Here is a 21269-nt window from a genome sequence, read left to right as displayed (position 1 = left end):
TCCCAAAGTTTTAAAGGAGGTAATGAAGACATTCCAGATGCTCCAACTATAATCTTCCGAAGTTCTCTTAATTCAGGAACTATTCCTTCAGAATGACAAATTGTGCTCCATTATTTTAGATAAGAGAGGAAAATTGGTGAATCAGTGTCCATTTGTCAAAAATAGATGTTAGAGTCTATAGTTAAAGTAGAGTAACTGAACATTTTGGAAATATTCAGTTCAGCGAAGAACTAGCATGGCTTTGTAAAGGATAGATCATCCTGGGCAAACCTAATTGAATCTTTTGAAGAGCTGACTGAGTTAATTTGATTTGATTTATTATTGTCACATGTATTAGTGTACAGTGAAAAACATTGTTTCTTGCGCTCTATATAGACAAAGCACACTGTTCATAGAGAAGGAAAGGATACAGTGCAGAATATAGTGTTACAGTCATAGCTAGGGTGTAGAGAAAGGACAACTTGGTGAGAGCGAGGTCCGTTCAAAAGTTTGATGGCGGCAGGGAAGAAGCTGTTCTTGAGTCGGTTGGTACGTGATTTCAGACTTCAGTGTCTGTTTTCCAACGGGAGAAGGTGAAAGAGAGTTTGTCTAGGGTGTGTGGGGTCCTTAATTATGTGGCTGCTTCTCCAAGACAGCAGGAAGTGTAGACAGAGTCAATCGATGGGAGGCTGGTTTGCGTGATGGATTGGGCTACATTCACAATCTTTTCAATACTGAAGTATTGAACAGGCATACATCAATGGATGTTATTTATATGGATTTCCAAAAGGAATCTGATAAAGTTTCCATAAAAAACTATTAGTCAAAGGTGATTCCCATAGAACTGAAGACAAATTGTTGACCTGGTTAAGGAATTGCCTGACAGGAAGGAGATGAATGATAATGGTTAGATACTCTAACTAGTCGGATGTGACTAGTGGTGTCTCACAAAGATCTGTGCTTCTCAACTACCAGCCAAATTTATAAACAACTTTGAAGATGGGATAAAAGCCCCATGTCCAAATTTGCTGATGACACAAAGCTGGAAGGCATTGGAGGCAGTATAGATGGAAGGACAACATTACAAAAAGAATTTGATTAAATGAATAGGCAAAACTGTGACAAATGGATTTCAATCTTGGCAAATGTGGGGCCATCCACTCCAAACCTAAAAAGGAGAGAGCAAGGTCGCTTCTTAATGGTGAGGTGTTAGAAACAATGAAAATCCAAAAAGACTTGGTGGTCCAAGTACACAGATCATCAAAATGTCTTGAGCAGATACAGAAAATAATGAAAAAGGTTAACGGAATGCTGGCCTTCAAACCCAGAAGACTAGAACTCAAGTTAGTAGAAGTCATATGAAGTCGCTACATACAAAGATACATGCCAGTGTATGAATCAGGAGCAAGAGTAGGCCATGTGGCCCCTCGAGCCTGCTCTACCATTTGGTAAGATCATGGCCAATCTGTTTACAGCCTTAAGCGTCCTTTCCTTTCTATGCCCATTGTCTTTTACTTCATTGTCAACGAAGATTCTATCTAAAAATATTCCATGACTCAACCTGCACTGCTTTCTAGGGAAGAGAATTATTTGCACTCTTGACCCTCTGAGAAAAAGAAAAATTCTCCCCATCTCTATATCTTATTTTTAAACTGTGTCTGCAAATTCTCAGATGGGATTTTCTGGCTGTGCTCTCCCCAAAACTGGAAAATCCTGCCCAAGGTCAACAGACCTTTCCATGGTCTGCCCCCCTCCAACCCTTCTGCTTCAATGCCTGGGGTGGGCAGGATGGGAAAATCCCCCCCATTGATATCTCCTGCACTTAGGGAGGTTACATAGAGAAAGTGCAAAGCATAGCTTTACCAGAATTATACCAGGACACCAATGGTTAAATTATCAGGAATTACATAAATTATAGTTAAACTCCCTGGAACTATGGGGAGCAGATAAGGTAGATCAAGAAAAGCCATTTCACTGGTTGGGAAGTTTAGGATTTAGCGGCATCATCTAAGAATTAAAATCTAAAAGCCAGACCGATCTTGACTGAAATTAGGAAACATTTATATTCATGGAGGGCAGTAAAAGCTTGGAAATCTCTTTGTTCTCCAAAGGTATTAAGGAATATGGATAAAGGCAAGTTGTAAATCCAGCCCAGATCTCATTGAATGGGGTACCCAGCTTCAAGGAGCTAATTCCCAACTTGACTCTTTTAATAGTGTTATGGGATCTTCAACATCCAGTGATTAGTCTGAACAGTCTCCCAAGAATACGAATTATGAATACTTGGCACGCCATAATATTCAAGGCCAAGCGCTGGCAAGTGGGATTAGGTGGGCAGGTCAGGGCATTTCATGCATCGGGGCAGATTCAATGGGCCAAAGGGCCTCTTCTGCATTGTAGGATTCTGTGATTCTGTGAATTGGATGCATCTATCCTGACTATTCCTTTAAACATGCTTTGGCTCAGGCACCCTGTCTGGGTTGCAACAGCATCTTTTTATCCAGCGGAATCATCATGACAACCAAAGCTAATTCTTGAGAAGGGAAACAAACCGTATGTTGCTATTCTAATTGATGCTTGTTTCTGGAGCATTTCAGTTACCAGCTGTCCTTCCAGATTCACTGGTTGGTGCTGCGTTCTCCTCAGAGTACAACACGAACTGATAATGTGCAGTGCACATCTTCACAAAATTGTGACACAGCTTGGAAAGTGAATTTTCTCTTTTAACAAGGATGGAGGCTGCCTCTTCCCACCTCCCTAATTACAATCCAAAACTCACTTCTCAGTTGTTCATCGAATCCTACAGTAAAGAAGGAGGTCATTCGGCCCATTGAGAGTGCACCGACTGCAATCCCGCCTAGGCCCCATCCCCATAACCCTATACATTTATCATCGCTAGACCCCTTTATAATAAGGAGCAATTTAGCACTGTGCTGCTGCTGTTGATCATGGAGGAAAAAATTTATTTTTGTTTTTTCACCAGAAGGAGAACTTCACCTATTCAGATGATCCCTCTTATAATTCCTAGAATAACAGCTGAATTATTGATAAAAGTTTCCATGCCACAGCCCAAAAGCCTAGAAAGCACAGATTCGGTTACACAAAGAATGCACGGTTGGTGGAATTATCTGTTTTTTCTCTAAGTGCTGGCAGAGGTGAGGTGAGAAAAGTGCTGTGCAGCACACCCACTATTCTCGCCATAACTTCCAGCACTTAGAAAAACAAGTGCTTGGAGACCTGTCCCATATTGTCACACTGGGCTCTGAAATTGGGGCCACTTTTTCAAAGGCACTAAAAATTAAAATATAGAATCTTTCTCCCACAAATACAGGGAACAACCCCGGCACAGGCATGGGGAAACCCCCCTACTACAGAGCTCTCCAGACGAAGCCCTGCAGATGTGCCAGGGGCAATGCCAGGGAGCATGTCCCTCTCCCCCTTGGGAGCTGTACTTACCTGTGCACTGCTGATGGGTTCTCATCACCTTGGTTCACATTGCTCCAGACCTGCCAATGGGATTTAAACCAGGTTTCCAACCTCGGGGACACAGCTTTAAATTGAGGGGTGATAATTATAGGACGGATGTCAGAGGTAGGTTCTTTACTCAGAGGGTAGTAAGGGCGTAGAATGCCCTGCCTGCAGCAGTTGTGGACTCGACAACTTTAAGGGCATCCAAATGGTCATTGGATAGGTTTATGGATAATATTGGAATAGTTTAGGTTAGAGGGTCATTAGATTGGTTCCACTGGTCGCTGCAACATTGAGGGCCAAAGGGCCTGTACTGAGCTGTAATGTTCTATGTTCTATGTTCCTGGGGGGGAACGTTATTACATCAATGGTGGGCAGGGGAGAGGGAGGTGGGGGGTGGGGACTGCGGTGATCGGGACACAAATTCTCACTTGCGAAATTCTCGTTTTTGGCCTCTTGCAGAATTTTGCACCCATGTTACCATTGACACAGGTGCAAAATGTTGGCCAATATATCAAACAGTGATGACTTCAGAGAATTTAATGCTGATACCCAGCAATATTGAACTGACTCTATCCACCATATTTAAGACCAGAGGCAAACTTGAAAAATCAAAGATTAAGGGTGGGGGTTTACCACCGCCCACCCCAACATGGCACATTTTCCGGTGGCAGATGTGGCTCTCCATTGGCTGGCAGCGGGATCTTCCAATCCTGCCGATGTCAACACCACTGTTTTGTTTGCCGGTTGCACCACTGGGGAGGATCACCATTGGTGAGAGTAGAAGATCTCGCCAGCAGGGAGGGCTGAAAAATTCAGCCCTAAATTCAGATAAAGGGGAAGCTAATGTAAACATCATTTATTGCTAATGACCATTTTAGATACAAATCACAAGATGTGAGGTTGAAGGAGAAAACGCTTTGGTGAGTTGGTAGAAATAATCATGGAATCATAGAACTCATGCACTGCAAAAGGAGGCCATTTGGTTGATCGAGCCTGCACCGACAACAGTCCCCAACTAGGCCCTGTCCCCATAACCACCCTGTAAATCCCCCTGGCACGATGGGGCAATGTAGCACGGCCAATCAACCTAACTCACACATCTTTGGAGGAAACCAGAGCACCCAGAGGAAACCCACGCAGACACAGGGAGAACGTGCAAACTCTGCACAGACAGTGACCCAAGGCCAGAATTGAACGCGGGTCCCTGCCGTTGTGAGACAGCAGTGCTAACCACTGTGCCACCAAGCCTCCCACAATAACAGAAGTTGAAATCTGTGCAATTGCTGGTGTCATCCTGTCATCCCTTGTTGCTATGCTTCACACCTTAATAATAGTAGAAACAGGAGATCTGGGGTCAGACATCTCTATAATAACTTCCTCAGTAGCAAGTGGCTCTGGGAGGACACTAGTTAGTATGTTCACAAAGTCCTTTGCTCGTTGTTTCAATAGGATTGTTAACACTTGACATAAGTGGATGTACTAATTAGGGTGTAGCCGCATGGAATTAAGCCCTCAAGAAATTCTACTCCAGGTGTGGAAGCATCACCCGCTGGGTGGGGTTTTATGGCCTCACTCAGGCGAGACCAGAAATTCCCGAACCGAGGTCAACAGAGATTTCCATTGTCAGACCTGCCTCTGTGCTGATTCTGTGGTGGGCAAGGTGGTAGAGTTCTGGCCACTGTCTCTATCTGTGTATCACTGTGGAAAAAATAACTTAAACTATAGCACCAGTGGCTGCCTCAGCCCAATAGTTTCGAAATGTGTGGCAGAAGTCAATCAGATATCCACCTCCCCGCCACACACACACACACACACACTCACACAGAAAGTATCTCCCTTTCTAACATATTAGATTTATGCAGAAATTGAGGTGAGTACAATTCGACCTTGAATACATTTTGATAAAGCATTTGGTGCAGGAAGTTGGCACTGAATAGAAATTGGAATTGGCTGAAAAGTGTGATGTGTATGTATGAAAAATGAATGAGAACTGTACAATCTATATTGAAGGCAGTCAGCTTTGCAGCACGCAACGCAGCCAGACAAGCACAAAATCTTAATGATGTGGATCAGTGCCAACTTATAGCAAGGGCTGTTATGGCAGGTCCCATCTGCATGCTCTATATTTCTCCGCGATAACATTTCTTTTTGCTGCAAAACTATTTACCTTCATCTCTTTCCTTCTTAGATGTTAGCCATGGTTCGCTGATAACGCTCATACCTGAGCAGGAAATTTGGGTCTCCCCACCGAAGATTTGAATATATAGGGTGGGATTTTCTGGCCACTCCCACCAGCGTGACCTTCCACTCCCATCGATGGTGACCCCCACCCTCTGCAGTTTCCCCAAGGGGAGAAGTTGCGAACAGCGAGAAATCCCGCTGACAGCAGTGGGACCAGAAGATCCTGCCTCCGTCACCACATCATACCACAGGGGAAGGGATGAAAAACCCCATCCATAATCTCGGTTAGCAATTCACTCCAGTACTAAGAGAACGCTGCGCTGCCGAAGGTGCCTTCTTTTCGATGAGCCCGCGAACTAAGAACATGTCTGCCCTCTCAGATGGATTTAAGAGATTTCATTACATTAATTCAAAAAGGAACAAGGAAGTTCTTCACGTTCAATAACTATCCTTCATCTAACTTTACTAAAACAGATGATATGGTCATTATCCCTTTGCTATTCATGGATGCTTGCTGTGCACAATGTGACTGCTGTCATCCAAACATTACAATGACGACGAGGGGAAGCTGAATAAGCCATGATTGTTTTCACTGGAAAGACAGAGGCTGAGGGGGGACCTGAGAGGCAGACAGGGTGGATAGTCAAAGATCTTTTCCCCAGGGTGGAAGTGTCAATTACAAGGGGGCACAGGTTCAAGGTGAGAGGGGGAAAGTTTAAGGGAAATGTGCAGGGGAAGTTTTTCACACAGAGAGTGATGGATGCCTGGAACACACTGCCAAAGGAGATGGTGGAAGTAGGCACATTAGCAACACTCAAGAGACATCTGGATAGGTACATAAATAGGGAGAGAATAGATGGTTACAGAACGAGTAAGGGCAGAAGGTTTTGTTATGTAGGTTAATTAGGACATCACGGACGGAACGGGCTTGGAAGCCCAAAGGGACTATTCCTGTGCTGTACTTTTCTTTGTTCTTTGACTTTGAAAGTACTTTGGCACAGCCTGTGTTGTGGAATTGGCTATCTGACTGCCAGTCTTCTTCTTCTCATTGTTGTTCAATGAGAATGTGCAGTGACTAAACTAATGGGTTTACAATGTGATCAACTCCATTTTAAGCGCTCTCTCCTGCCCTTTCCTTTCAATTAATTTTGTATCACTGAAAGTTTTGAGTCATTTTCACGTCAAGTGTAAAAGACAGACACAGGCACCTACTGGCCTGGGATGAACATTTACAAGCAGTTAACCATATCCACCAACAGCAGGTAACCTAACATTCATAACATTTCAGAATTTTATTGCATGGAATTAGACTGTTTAATGCAACAGGTCCTTGACAGTCCTCACACACCACACAAACCTCCTCTGACTGTACTTTTTCTCACCCTTTCAATATATCTTTCTATTCCTTTCTCCCTCATTTGCTTCTCCCCATAACTGTATTTATGCTTCTTGCTTCAACCACTTTATGTGGTAGTGGGTTCTCCACTCTCACCACTCTCCAGCTAAAGAAATTCAGGGACAACTCAGATTAAGCACAATAGCATCTTGATTAGAAGAGTTATATAGTATACTACAGGCTTAATGCACCTCCGGCCTTAAGACTTCATAATCCAAGATAATTGAAATAGGACCAAATGTAATGGGATCAAAATGAACCATGATCCAAGTCAACAAGAAGCTATTTCAAATGGGGATGAATTTATCTGCTAACAATAACAATGGGGGAAGCTGATTGTCCTCATTCCGTTATTTTGCTGTGAGATCTCAATTTCTCCCACAGAATCTTCTTCATCGACCTCGCCATGTTTTCTCCATGCTTTATCCATCCATTTTTCCCTTCATGAGGATCCCAGATTCAATGTCCCAATCCTATCTGTACATCAAAAGTACAGACCCTCACCCTCTGCGAGTTGCCCAGCGGAGGAAGTTGCGAACAACAAGAAATCCCGTTGACAGCAGTGGGACCAGAAGATCCTGCCGACGGCGAATAGTGGGCTGCCTCCGTCACCATAAAACACACCACAGGGGGAGGGGTGAAAAACCCACCTATAATTTTGGTTAGCATCCCTGGGACTTGATGAAGTCTATTGCAGGATGTTGTGGGAAGTGAGGGAGGAAATTGTAGGTCCCCAGCAGAAATACTTGAATCATCGACAACCACGGGCGAGGTGCCAAAAGATTGGAGGGTGGCAAATGTTGTGCCTATGTTTAAAAAGGGCTACAGGGAAAAGTCTGGAAGCTACAGGCCTGTGAGGTTGATTGTTAGAAGGTGTGCTGAGAGATAGGATCTACAGGCATTTAGAGATGCAAGACCTGATTAGAGACAGTCAGCATGGCTTTGTGAGTGGAAAATCATGTCTCTCAGACTTCATTGAGTTTTTTGAAGGGATAACCAAGAAGTTAGATGAGGACAGTGCAGTAGATGTTATCTACATGGACTTGAGCAAGGCCTTTGACAAGGTAACGCATGGTTGATTATTATATAAGGTTAAATCTCATGGGATCTGGGGTGAGGTAGCCAAATGGATACAAAGTTGGCTTGATGACAAAAGACAGAGGATGGTTGTAATGGCTTGCTTTTCAAACTGGAATGCTGTGGCCAGCGGTGTGCCTTTGGAATCATTGCTGGATCCATTGTTATTTGTCATTATATTAATGATTTGAATAAGAATATAGGAGGCATGGTTAGTAAGTTTGCAGATAACACCAAGATAGTGGACAATGAAGAAGGATATCTCAGACTGCAACAGGATCTTGATCAATTGGGTCATTGGGATGACGAATGTCAGATGGAGTTTAATTTAGATAATTGCTAGATGATGAATTTTGGTGGATTGAACCAGGGCAGGACTTACTCAGTTAATGGTAGGGTGTTGGGAAAAGTTATAGAACAAAGAGATCTATGAGTTAGAATCACAGAATCATAGAAAAACTACAGCACAAACAGGCCCTTCGGCCCACAAGTTGCGCCGATCTTATCTCTACCTACTAGGCTTACCTATAACCCTCAATCCTATTAAGTCCCATGTACTCATCCAGAAGTCCCTTAAAAGACCCTAACGAATTTGCCTCCACCATCACCGACGGCAGCCAATTCCACTCATCCACCACCCTCTGAGTGAAAAAGTTGCCCCTGACATCTCCTCTGTACTACTCCCCAGCACCTTAAACCTGTGTCCTTTTGTGGCAGCCATTTCAGCTCTGGGGAGAAGACTCTGAGAGTCCACCTGATCAATACCTCTCATCATCTTATACACCTCTATCAGGTTCCCTCTCATCCTTCATCTCTCTAAGGAGAAAAGATCGAGCTCTCTCAACCTATCCTCATAAGGCATGCCAATTCTTTCCATGCCAAGTTCTTTCTCTTATATCAATCTTCAGAGCTCTGTGGATTTATGAGCTATCCTCTTCCTTTTCAGAGGCTATGTATTGCCTGACAAGTCTATGTATAAATTTATTTTCCACATGTTCTCACTTTTTGTTTCCTCAGTTCCATACTTCATATGTCTGAATCAAGACAGAGGACTGTCAGCTTTCAGGTCAATAACAATGCCACTTCCCACGCTAATAATTGATTGCGGTTGAGGACTCCAGTATTAGATACAATACAGTATGCTCTGTCCCATGGCAGGGGGTGGGGATGGGGATGGGGGGGTCATTGACATGGGGGTCGAAGGTCACATAGCACATGTTAGAGTAGATTGTAACAAGGTTGTAGATGTGTTGCAGTTGTGTGTTAATCTTATGAAAATGTCTCATTAATTCCATTAGTTCACAGCAATGGTGTTGGATATCCTGTAGAAAAAAAAAGACAATTCTTGACCCGCACCATTAGGAATCATATTACTCAGTAACTGGAAACCATTTCTCTCTCTTCCCCACAAGGTGGTATCTAGCTTCCACTTCCCATGTCTGAGGTCAAAAGTTTTGTGAAGTTGGTTTCTAATCTAAGTTGCTGGCATGGTGGCACAGTGGTTAGCACTGCTGCCTCATAGCTCCAGGGACACAAGTTCAATTCCCAGCTTGGGTCACTGTCTGTGCATGTCTACATGGGTTTCCTCCAGGTCCTCTGGTTTTGTCCCACATCTAAAAGACCTGTTGGTTAGGTGCATTGGCCATGCTAAATTTTCCCTCAATGTACCCGAACAGATGCTGGAGTGTAGTAACTCGGGGATTTTCATAGTAATTTCATTGCAGTGTTAATGTAAGTGTACTCATGAAGGTCCCTTTTTCCATCTTGCCTTGCCTCTGGGTTTCATCTATCCATCGGATCCCTTAGCAGCCCAAGACACCAGATCGTCCTGCTCGATACCCCAGTGTCATCCATTCACAGATTTCCTGGCTTTGTCAGGCAAGGCCAGTTGCTAGGTTCCAGTTTTAAATTTGTTAAATGAGACTGAAGTGACAGAATCAATATTAATCTAGATAAATCAAGTTTCAGGTGTCAAATTTCACTCATTGCTATTGGCGGTTACAGAAAGATCAACATCACTGCTGACCCAGTCACTTATTACACAAGTGGAGGTGACCAGCTGTCAGTTTCCACCATGATTTACCCGCAGTGAGAAGAAACTGGGAAATGGTAAAGTGTATTTATTAGTGTCTCAAGTAGGCTGACATTAACACTGCAATGAAGTTACTAGGAAAATCCCCTCTCACTGAGGGAGAATTTAGCATGGCCAATGCACATAACCAGCACGTCTTTCTAACTGTGGAAGGAAACCGGAGCATCCGGAGAAAATCCACGCAGCCATGGGGCAGATGTGCAGACTCCGCAAAGACAATGACCTGAGCTGGGAGTCGAACCTGGGCGCCCTGTGAGGCAGCAGTGCTTACCCCTCTGCCACCATGCCACCCATAGTAAGAAGTTACTATGTGCATATATTTCTGTATCCGGAAGAGTAATACATTGTGAAGTGACCGACACAGGTAAAGTTGATAAGCCACTTATATTTCAATATGCAGCAACCTTGAAACCAACTCCAGGCTGTGCATCATGCCACGTGTAACACGTTGCTGGATATAATTCATTTCCTTACAGGCATGAGATAGTGATATTTCCTGTTATACAATGTGATAGAACTCTTCATACTTAATCTTGTAAAACAAGTAACACACTTCATCCTAAATGGCACCAAATTAGTAAACGTGTGCATCGAAAGTAACAAGGCAGCTGCAATCGAAAGTAACAAGGCAGCTGCAATCGTAAGGAAAATCCTCTGAGCAAAATTTGCAGCCCGCTCTGCTTTCACAATGACAGCAGTAACCATAAGTAGATTTGAGCCAGTAATTCAATCTCAGGAGTTCATGAGGATCATGAACTGCAAGAGCCTGGCTTTCTCATTTTATGAAGTCAACTAAAAACCTCAATTGGATTGTACCCTTTAATCCACTTACTGCGATTTATGATCTTTTCTGGGACGGATGCACACATGCACCATTGTTCTTAACTGACTAAATTACACTCTTCAGATGTTTCCTTTCAAAAACAAAATCTGATTTTTTTTTAATTGACTGATCGAATTCAGGCTAGAAGTTTGCACTGCTGCCTCACAGCACCAAGGACCTGGGTTCAATTCTGGCCTCAGGTCATTCTCATTGTGGAGGTTGCACATTCTCCCCATGCCTGCATGGGCTTCCTCCAGGTGCTCCTGTTTCCTCCCACAGTCCAAAGTTTAAAGTTTATTTATTAGTGTCACAAGTAGGCTTACGTTAACACTGCAATGAAGTTACTGTGAAAATCCCCTAGTATGGGTTAGGTTGATTGGCCATGGCAAATTGCCCCGATTTGTCCCAAGATGTGAAGTTTAGGGGGATTTGCGGCGTTGTGGGGATGGATGGGGAGTGGGCCTCAGTCAGGTGTTCTTTCGGAAAGTTGGTGCGGACTCGATGGGTCGAATGGCTTCCATCTGCACTGTAGGGATTCAATGATTCTATTGTCCATTCCTAGCTGCCCTTGAGAAGGTGGTAATGAGTTGCCTTCTTGAACCACTGCAGCCGACGTTCTTTGCTGAGGCTTTGTAGCGATTGTTACTAGTATTTTAAACTTCAGGGCAGTTTGACGGTGTGAAAACAGAGCTAATGGAAATGAACTGGCGATTTAAATGAAGGGATAGGTGAATAGCGATGCAATGGCAGACATTTAAGGGAATATTTCAGAATACACAGAAGAGATACATTACAATAAGAAATAAAGATTCCAATAACCATCCATGATGAACTAAAACTGTGAAAGATAGTATCAAACTGGCAGATGTGGCGTTTTTCATATTGGGAATAAACTTTCTTTCCAAAGTACCTGAAGATTGGGGTTCGGATCATACCCCTGGGGCCAATGGGAATCACACTGATTGTTGTGCCAAAAATGACACTTTGACATTTTTCTGAAAAATTCGACCCATAGTTTGTATTCATGGGATAGTGACACGTAGCCATCTCCAGCACGTGTTGAAGCAATTTACTGGTTACCCGGCACCCTTCACAGATCTGTCTGGGCGATAATATATTTAAAATTTTGCATCTTCATGCAACAAACTCTACTTCTGTTATCATTCTTCTTTGTAAAGTTTTCCCATTGTTAGTGTCTGGGGAAGAAACCTGTCTTGAGTGGTGCGTTGGTGGTAAATTGGCAGCTGATTTTATATTCTGTTTGATATATGTTTCCATTGAGAAATTTTGAAGGCAGGTCTTGGTTAGGCTGCGTTTGGAGTTTTGCGCGCAGTTCTAGTTGCCACATTATCAGAGAGACATGGAAGCTTTGGACAAAGCGCAAAGAATGTTCACCAGAATGTTGCCTGGTCTCGAGGGTGTTGGCTATGAGAAGAGGTTGAATAAACTAGGATGGAAACTTAAACAGTGGAACCTGCATGAGACAACAACCTGGGTATAAAGTACAAATGTGTTAAACGGTTCGAGTAAACATTGTAACACTTGCATGTTAATCAGTGAGATTTACCTCCTGGATCTGATTGTGTTGCAATGAGAAATTCACCCAGCACGTTATACAAATAGATTGGGTCCAAATAAAGCATAAGCACTAAGTGATAAAAGTAACTTCCGTCCATGAAGTCCACTTGTCCCGCACAACATGCAGAATGGAGTGGCACATTGGTTAGCACTGCTAATCTCACAGCACCATGGACCCTGGTTTGACTCCTGGCTTGGTCACTGTCTGGGCGGAGGCTGCACGTTCGCCCTGTGTCTGCATGAGTTTCCTCCAGGTGCTCTGGTTTCCTCCCACAGTCCGAAAAACATGCTGGTTTGGTGCATTGGTCATGCTAAATTCTCCCTCAGTGTACCTGAACTGGTGCCAGAGTGTGGCGACTTGGGGATTTTCACAGTAACTTTATTGCAGTGTTGATGTAAGCCTACTTGTGACTAATAAATACTCTTCAAACAACATGTTCTACCAATGACTATTCTCTGATTGAAAGAAGTATTAATTGATCCTTGAATTGTCCCTCTGCCAGCTTTTTAGATAAAACCAAGCAAAACTGTAAATACATACATAACCAAATGTCCTACATTATTCATCTCTGACAAGCTGCCTCCTTTTACTTGACAGTGTCAAGGTCCCCAGAGTTCAGAAAGCATTATGCTTTGTACAGAATCTAATTATCTTTATTTGCACTTACCCTTAAAACCCTCGATCCTGATTCATCCATCTCTTTTTCATAGCATGTAATTGGCTGCATTAACTGCTCCAACAAAGACTCTGCTCCAAATATCCAGAACTATCTCTCTGAATCTTACATTTTCCTTGAGGTGTGTTCATTTTATAATCATTTCCACTGATTCCGCACTGAATCTGAAGTTAGATAACTTAACGGTGACAATATTATACAATTGGAAGGGGTGGGGGATTATGCGTTATAAGCACGGGAATGGCTGTATTTTCACGCACTCTGGTGCCACTCATCTTGTAATCCGATTTATCCCGATATACAACCCATAATTATCTAATGCTGGAGTGTATACTCTGTGCTATGTTCTCTGAAACTTCTGCCCTATAATGTGTATTCACAGGATCGTGACATGTACCCGTCTCCAACACACGTTGAAGCAATTTATTGGCTACTCGGCATCCTTTCCAAATCCATGTGGGCTACAATATATTTAAAATTCTGCACCGACTAGAAGATTTTTTTAATAGAAGTTCATTTATTAGTGTCACAAGTAGGCTTAGATTAACACTGCAATTATGTTACTGTAAAAACCCCCGAGTCGCCACACGCTGGTGCTGTTCGGGTACACTGAGGGACGATTTAGCATGGCCAATGCACCTAACCAGTATGTCTTTCGGACTGTGGGGGGGAACCAGAGCACCCAGAGGAAACCCACGCAGGCATGGGCAGAGCATGCAGACTCTGCACAGACCATGACCCAAACCCGGAATCAAATCTAGGTCTCTGGCACTGTGAGGCAGCAGTGCTAACCACTGTGCCTCCATGCCACCCCATAAAGCCCTACTTCTGTTATCATACTTCTTTGTAAGGTTTTCCCATTGTGAGTTCCTGGGGCAGAAACCTGTCTTGACTGGTGCGCTGGTGGTGAATTGTCAGCTGATTTTACATTCTGTTGGGTGTACTTTCCCATCGAGAAATGTTAAATGCTGGTGTCCATCTTTATCATGAGAACTTGTCACATTGGCTGGAATTTTCCAGCCCCACACCACAGCAGGTTTTCCCACAGCAGAGGTGGCTCATCACTGGCTCCTAGTGTTTTGGCCTTTTTTGCAAAAGGATTGGAGCTTAAAAAGTAGGGAGATTTTGTTGTAATTCTACAGGGCACTGGTGTGGCCTCACCTGGAATACTGGAATACAGTTTTGGTCCCCTTACCTGAAAAAGAATATAGTGATATCGGAGGCAGTCCAAAGGAGATTCACCAGGCTAAGGCCTGGGATGAGAGGTTGTTTTCTTAATAGAGATTAAATAGTCTGGGTCTGTATTGCTTGGAGTTAGAAGAGTGAGGGGTGACATTATTCAAACATATAACATCCTGAGGGGGCTTGACATGGTAGATTCATAGAATAGAACCCTACAGTGCAGAAAGAGGCCCTTCGGCTCATCGAGTCTGCACCGACCACAATCCCAACCAGGCCCTAGCTCCATATACCTACATACCCGCTAATCCCTCTAACCTAAGCACCCTAGTATACTAAGGAGCATTTTTAGCATGGCCAATCAACCAAACCCGCACATCTTTGGACTGTGGGAGGAAACCGGAGCACCCGGAGGAAACCCACGCAGACACGAGGAGAATGTGCAAACTCCACACAGACAGTGACCCAAGCCAGGAATCGAACCCAGGTCCCTGGAGCTGTGAAGCAGCAGTGCTAACCACTGTGCCACCGTGCCACCATGGCGAGATGGGCAGCACAATGGCACAGCGGTTAGCACTATTGCCATATAGCGCCAGGGACCCGGCTTCAATTCCAGCCTTGGTTGACTGGCTTGTGGGGTTTGCACCCTCTCCCTGTGTCTGTGTGGGTTTCCTCCCGGTGCTCCGGTTTCCTCCCACAGTCCAAAGATGTACAGATTAAGTGGATTAGCCATGGTAAATTGCCCCTTATTGTCCCAAGATGTGTAGGTTAGATGGATTAGCCATGGGGTGACAGGGATAGGACAGGGGAGGGGTCCTGTTAAAATAGTCTGTCAGAGATTTAGTGCAGACACTCTAGGGATTTTATGATGCTATGTTTTCATAGTGGGAGAGTCTCAAACAAGGGGACACAGCTACAAGATAAAGGACCAGTCTTTTAAAACTGAGATTCTTCTCACAGAGGGTGGTAAGTATCTGGAATTCTCTGCCCCAAAGAGTGGTTGAACCTGGATCATTAGAAGTATTATTAGAAGTGGCCTACTTTTGCTTCTATTTCTTATGTTCTTGTATTGAACCATAGGAAGTGATACATTGGGGTTCCTCAGGGGTCAGGATATGCAGGGCGCAATTTCAAAGCTGACCAATGACATAAAACTCGGAAATATCATAAACTATGAGGAGAATAATGACAGTCTTCAAGAGACAAAGGCAGCCTGTTGCAATGGGCAGACACATGGCTGATGAAATTTAATGCAGTGAAGTGTTAAGTGATACATTTTGATAGGAAGAATGAGGAAAGACAACTTAAAATAAAGGATCAAAGCAAATTTGATGGAATCTGAAACAACAGAAAAGCTGGAAAATCCCCACAGGACTGATAGCATCTGTGGAGAGAGAACAGAGCTAGCGTTTTGAGTATGGATGACTCCGTTGGAGCTGAAATAGAATAAAGGATACAGTTCTAAATGGGTGGCAGGAGCAGAGGGACCTAAGGGTACAGATGCTCAAATCATTGAAGGACAGTTTGAGAAAATGACCAATAAAGTGTACAGGATCCTGGGCTTTATAAATAGAGGCATAGAGTACAGGAACAAGAATATCATGGTTCACCTGTCTAAAATACCGGCTTGGATACAAGTCCATTTCTGGACAGCATACTTTAAGAAGATCGTGAAGGCACTGGAGTGGCTTAATTAATAAAAAGAACAAAGAACAAAGAAAATTACAGCTTCAGCCCTCTAAGCTTGCACCGACCATGCTGCCCAACTGAACTAAAGCCCCTATCCTTCCGGGGACCATATCCCTCTTTTCCCATCCTATTCATGTATTTGTCAAGGAACCCCTTAAAAGTCACTACCGTATCTGCTTCCACTACCCTTCCTGACAGCAAGTTCCAGGCACCCACCGCTTTCTGTGTAAAAACCTTGCCTCATACATCTCCTTTAAACCTTGCCCCTTGCACCTTAAACCTACGTCCCTTAGTAATTGACTCTTCCACCCTGGGAAAAAGCTTCTGACTATCCTCTCTGTCTATGCCCCTCATAATCTAGTCGACTTGTATCAGGTCTCCCCTCAATCTCTGCTGTACCAATGAGAACAAACCAAGTTTCTCCAACCTCTCCTCAGAGCTAATGCCCTCCATGCCAGGCAACATCCTGGTAAATCTTTTCTGTACCCTCTCCAAAGCTGATCCTTCTGGTAGTGTGATGACCAGAATTGAAAACTATATTCCAAGTGCGGCCTCACTAAGGTTCTATAAAGCTGCAACGTGGCTTGCCAATTTTTAAACTCATTGCCCTGGGCAATAAAGGCAAGGGTGCCTTATGTCTTCTTCACTATCTTTTCCACCTGTGTTGCCACTTACAGTGACCTGTGTACCTGTACACCCAGATCCCTCTGCCTATCAATACTCTTAAGGGTTCTGCCATTTCCTGTATATTGCCTCTCTGTATTAGACCTTCCAAAATGCAAAAGGAGTGTAATACTTCTTGTTTTTGGAATATTGCTGTCATGTTGTATGAACTGGCAAACAAGCTTATGGGGGTGTGACTGGTTTAGTTGGATTAGAGGCAGAAAGCCTGCAAAAGACAAACATCGATTAAAAAAAAAGGTGTGAAGGCAAGTGATTTGAAATGGTGTTGAACAATGGTGCCAGGAGAACTTACATCATAACTTACATAAGGCAAAGAAAAAGAGTGGTGTGATGTTGGTTGTTGTGCTTTCAAAAGGGAACAATCGGAAGACTGCAAATGAGATGTGGAAAGGTAGCATTGGTTTACTTACAAAATACAGCAGCCATAATGTAAAGAAGGGGTGAATCAATTCTGGGAAAAGAGAACCTGTTTCTAAGGCTGCTGAAGGAGGTCAGGGAAGAGACTGCAGATTCTTTGAGGATGATTTTCCAATCCTCACTAAATACAAGATGTGGAATTGCCAGTGTTGGAGTGGGCTAAGCACAGTAAGTAGTCTCACAACACCAGGTTAAACTTTGGCTACCACCGACACCGCAAACTGCCAGCTCAAAGTGGAGAGGACCTCCAAGCAGATTGCACATATTGACATAGGCATCAAGGGTCTAAAATCACCTGATGAAGGATCGGCGCTCTGAAAGCTCGTGCTACCAAATAAACCTGTTGGACTTCAACCTGGCATTGTGAGACTACTTATTGTCACTAAATGCAGGGGAGATACCAAAGAACTGGAGAAATACAAACGTAATTCCATTGTGTAAAAAAAATGTTTAAAAATGGATCAAAGGAAATGTCAAATAATTAAAGGCCAGTTAGTTTTACATTGCTGGTGGGCAAATTAGTAGAATCAATCCTGAGGATTAACTGTCACATAGAAAGGCATGCGCTAGTCAGAGGTGGTCAGCATGGATTTGTTAAAGGAACGTCTTGCCTCACAAACTTGATTGAATTGTTTGAGGAAACGACAAGAAGGGCTGATGAAGGTACTGCAGTAGATAGTGTACACTTAGATTTTAGCAAGGCATTTGACAATGTCCCACATGGCAGATTGATTAAAAAATTAAAAAGCCCATGGGGTGTAGGATAATGTGGCAAAGTGGATCAAAAGTTGGCATAGTAACAGGAAAGAAAGAGTAATGGTTGATGGATGCCCGTGCAAATGGTAAGTTGTATCCAGCGGTGTTCCAGACGGCTCAGTGTTGGCTCCCGTACTGTCTGAAGACAACACAAAGAGTGGATAGTGTAGAGAATAGATATAATCTTCAAAACAATATTGATGAGTTGGTGGAGTAGGTGGTAAAGTGGCAGGTGGATTTTAACATAGAGAAGTTTGAGGTAGGCAGGAAGGTCAAACAGTTATAGGGAATTCACGATAAATGAGAATATACTAAGAAGGGTGGATGAAATGAAAGATCTTGGTATACGAGTGCACAGGTCCCTAAAGGCAGTAGTTCAAGTAGGGAAGGTTGTAAAGAAGGCATATGGAATGCTCTCCTTCTTGGCAGAGGTATAGAATTGTACAATACGCTGGGTGAGGCCACAACTGAAGTTGACTTGATAGAGGTTTACAAAATAATGAGAGGAAGAGATAGAGTGGACTAGATAAAATTGTTTCCTTTGGTGGAGAATTCTAGATGTGGAAATGCTGGCACTAGACTGGGGTAAACACAGTAAAAAGTCTCACAACACCAGGTTAAATTTGGTAGCAAAAGCCACTAGTTTTCGGAACGCTGCCCCTTCATCAGGTGAGTAGGAATTCTATTCACAAACAGGGTATATAAAGACACAAACTCAATTTACAAAATAATGGTTGGAATGCGAGTCTTTACAGGTAACCAAGTCTTAAAGGTACAGACAGCATGAGTGGAGAGAGCGTTAAGCACAGGTTAAAGAGATGTGTCTTGATAGTTAGTGAGATTTTGCAAGCCAAGGCAAGTTGTGGGGGTTACAGATAGTGTGACATGAACCCAAGATCCCAGTTGAGGCCGTCCTCGTGTGTGCAGAACTTGGCTATCTGTCTCTGCTCAGCGACTTTGCGTTGTCGTGTGTCATAAAGGCTGTCTTGGAGAATGCTTACCTGAAGATCAGAAGCTAAATGCCCATGACTGCTGAAGTGTTCCCCAGCAGGAAGAGAACAGTCTTGCCTAGTGATTGTCAAGCAGTGTTCATTCGTCCATTGTTGTAGCGTCTGCATGGTCTCCCCAATGTACCATGCTTCAGGACATCCTTCCACAGGAACCTCTCTCACGCACACACACACACACACACACATTTCACTTATGTCTTGCTTTCGTGCACGCAGACACAGACAGACAGACAGACACACACACAAAATAATACTCCTCACTCATACACTCACCCCCTCCCTTTCACACACTCACCCCACTTTTTCACACACTCACCTCCATCCCTTTCACACATTCACCCCTCCTCTCTCAAACACTCATTCCCCCCCTCATACAGTCATCCCCTTCTCTCCTCTCTCAAACACTCACCCCGCCATTTTCACACACACACTCCGTTCTCTCCTCTCTCACTCACCCCCTTCGCTCCTCTCTTAAACACTCACTCCTCCTCGCTCACACACCAATCCGTCTCTCTCACATTTTCATCCCTCCATTCTTGAATGTTCATCCTGTCTCTTTCACACATTCACCTCTCTTTCTCACGCTTTTTCTCAGACTGAGGCCCGCTTCATCCCCCTTTTGGTGGTTGCTTCAAAACCGGTCCTTTCCATGTCCCCATTCTACCATCCCCACCACCCCCTACCCTGGTGCCTCCGCATCAAGGTCTCCCCGCACCTCCCCTTCTGCCTCCCCCCACCTCTGCTTCTGCCTCCCCCCACCTCCGCCTCTGCCTCCCCATCTCCCCCTCTACCTCCTCCTATCTCCCCTCCACTTCTCCCCACTTCTCCCTCCGCCTCCCCCATTTCTCCCTCTGCCTCCCCCCACTTCCCCCTCCGCCTTCCCCCAGAAGCCAGCCTCTGATTGAACAAGCAGCCCTGCAGCATTTTTCAGATTTTTCAAATGCCTGATTAGTCACACATCCCTCGGCAGAATCCTGCAGAACCCCGAATTCAGTGGACCCCAGCGTTGAAACCCCTAAATTAGAAAATCTATAAGGACTGTTACTACTTAAAGGGAGGTTTAACAATGTGTAACTTAAGCTAAGATCTGGTCAGGAAAGTTTAACATGTACTGTTAACCATGTCAAGATGCTTTTGTGTAATTTTCTTAGTTCTTTATCTTAATAAATCCTCATGAAAATATCAGGAAAATCCAAGAAATTGGAATATATTGGGTTATGTTCTGATCATATACTTTAAACTGTGGGAGTATGCGTGGTAGACAATGAAGGCAGGGACACAATTACTATGTGAATGGAACTAGAGCACTTCAGATGCTAATGAGCCTAGCAACACTGCAAACCAATGTTTACCGAAGGAAATGTAATAACAATGGATAAGAACATGAATAAATTGGTACAGATTCAGAGGAAAAGATGTAAGGTATGAAGGAAAAATATCATAGAAAAGGTGGAAAAAGTGAGTCTATTTTGATTTTAAACTCTAAAAGCTAAAATAGAAAGATGAAGATTGCTAAAGCTGAGACAGAATAGTTCCAAAGAAATTAGGTCAGAGAAGGGAGAGATCAAAGGGAAAAACATATTTACAGTGATAGTAAAACCCAAGCAATGGAGCTTTTTTTTAGATCTCATTTAACAGCAACAATAGCTGTTTGACTCCCAGTAAGCTGAATGTATGGGAAGGTAGCCTGATTTGAAAATCAAACTATCTCAGAAGCAGTCCCAAGAAATGTAGAAGCCATGTGTGGTAACAGTTACTGGATTTTTATAGATCGTAAAATGTATAAGGTGCCGTGAAACAGATTGGGGGGGATTGTTTAGAGTAGTGATGCTGGATGGAATTTTCCCGTTTTGTCTGCCGCAGGAATTGTAGCAGGCAGGACAAAATTTCAGTAAACCATGTAAAGGTTTGTTCACCTCGGGCAGGAATTTCCGGGTTTTGGGCGTGCATGGCTGGAAAATCACACCTACTTTCTTAATTAAGAATACTTCTACGTTACTTTATATTTTTTGTCTTCTGTTTCTTAATAAACATATACTTTAGTAATATCATCGCAAAGATTTGGGGCCATCATTCTTTGGATTTCAAAGTTACTTTCTTATTTCGGAAAACCTCCTGATAATTCAAACTGCAAAACAATTCTGGCAGTTGTTTCAAGTTCCCTTTTGGGGATTTGGGCAGCTTGGCACTTACCATCTGCCGTGCCATAACAATAAATTCACAAGGATGGTTCCAGGATGAGGAACTTCACTTAGGTGAC

At 43.5% G+C, this 21269-nt stretch overlaps 1 protein-coding gene across 1 annotated transcript in view; it reads right to left on the bottom strand.

Moving 5' to 3' along the window:
• The window catches only part of ptprn2 (protein tyrosine phosphatase receptor type N2), an 891364-nt gene that overhangs the window by 698212 nt on the left and 171883 nt on the right, over positions 1–21269 (bottom strand). The gene's annotated exons all lie outside the window — the stretch shown is intronic.

Source organism: Carcharhinus amblyrhynchos, chromosome 2, assembly GCF_965287045.1.
Source record: "Carcharhinus amblyrhynchos chromosome 2, sCarAmb.v2.hapA, whole genome shotgun sequence".
NCBI classification, from domain to species: domain Eukaryota; kingdom Metazoa; phylum Chordata; class Chondrichthyes; order Carcharhiniformes; family Carcharhinidae; genus Carcharhinus; species Carcharhinus amblyrhynchos.
Note: the sequence above shows the minus strand (reverse complement) of the source record. Positions and strands in the feature narration are given on the sequence as shown.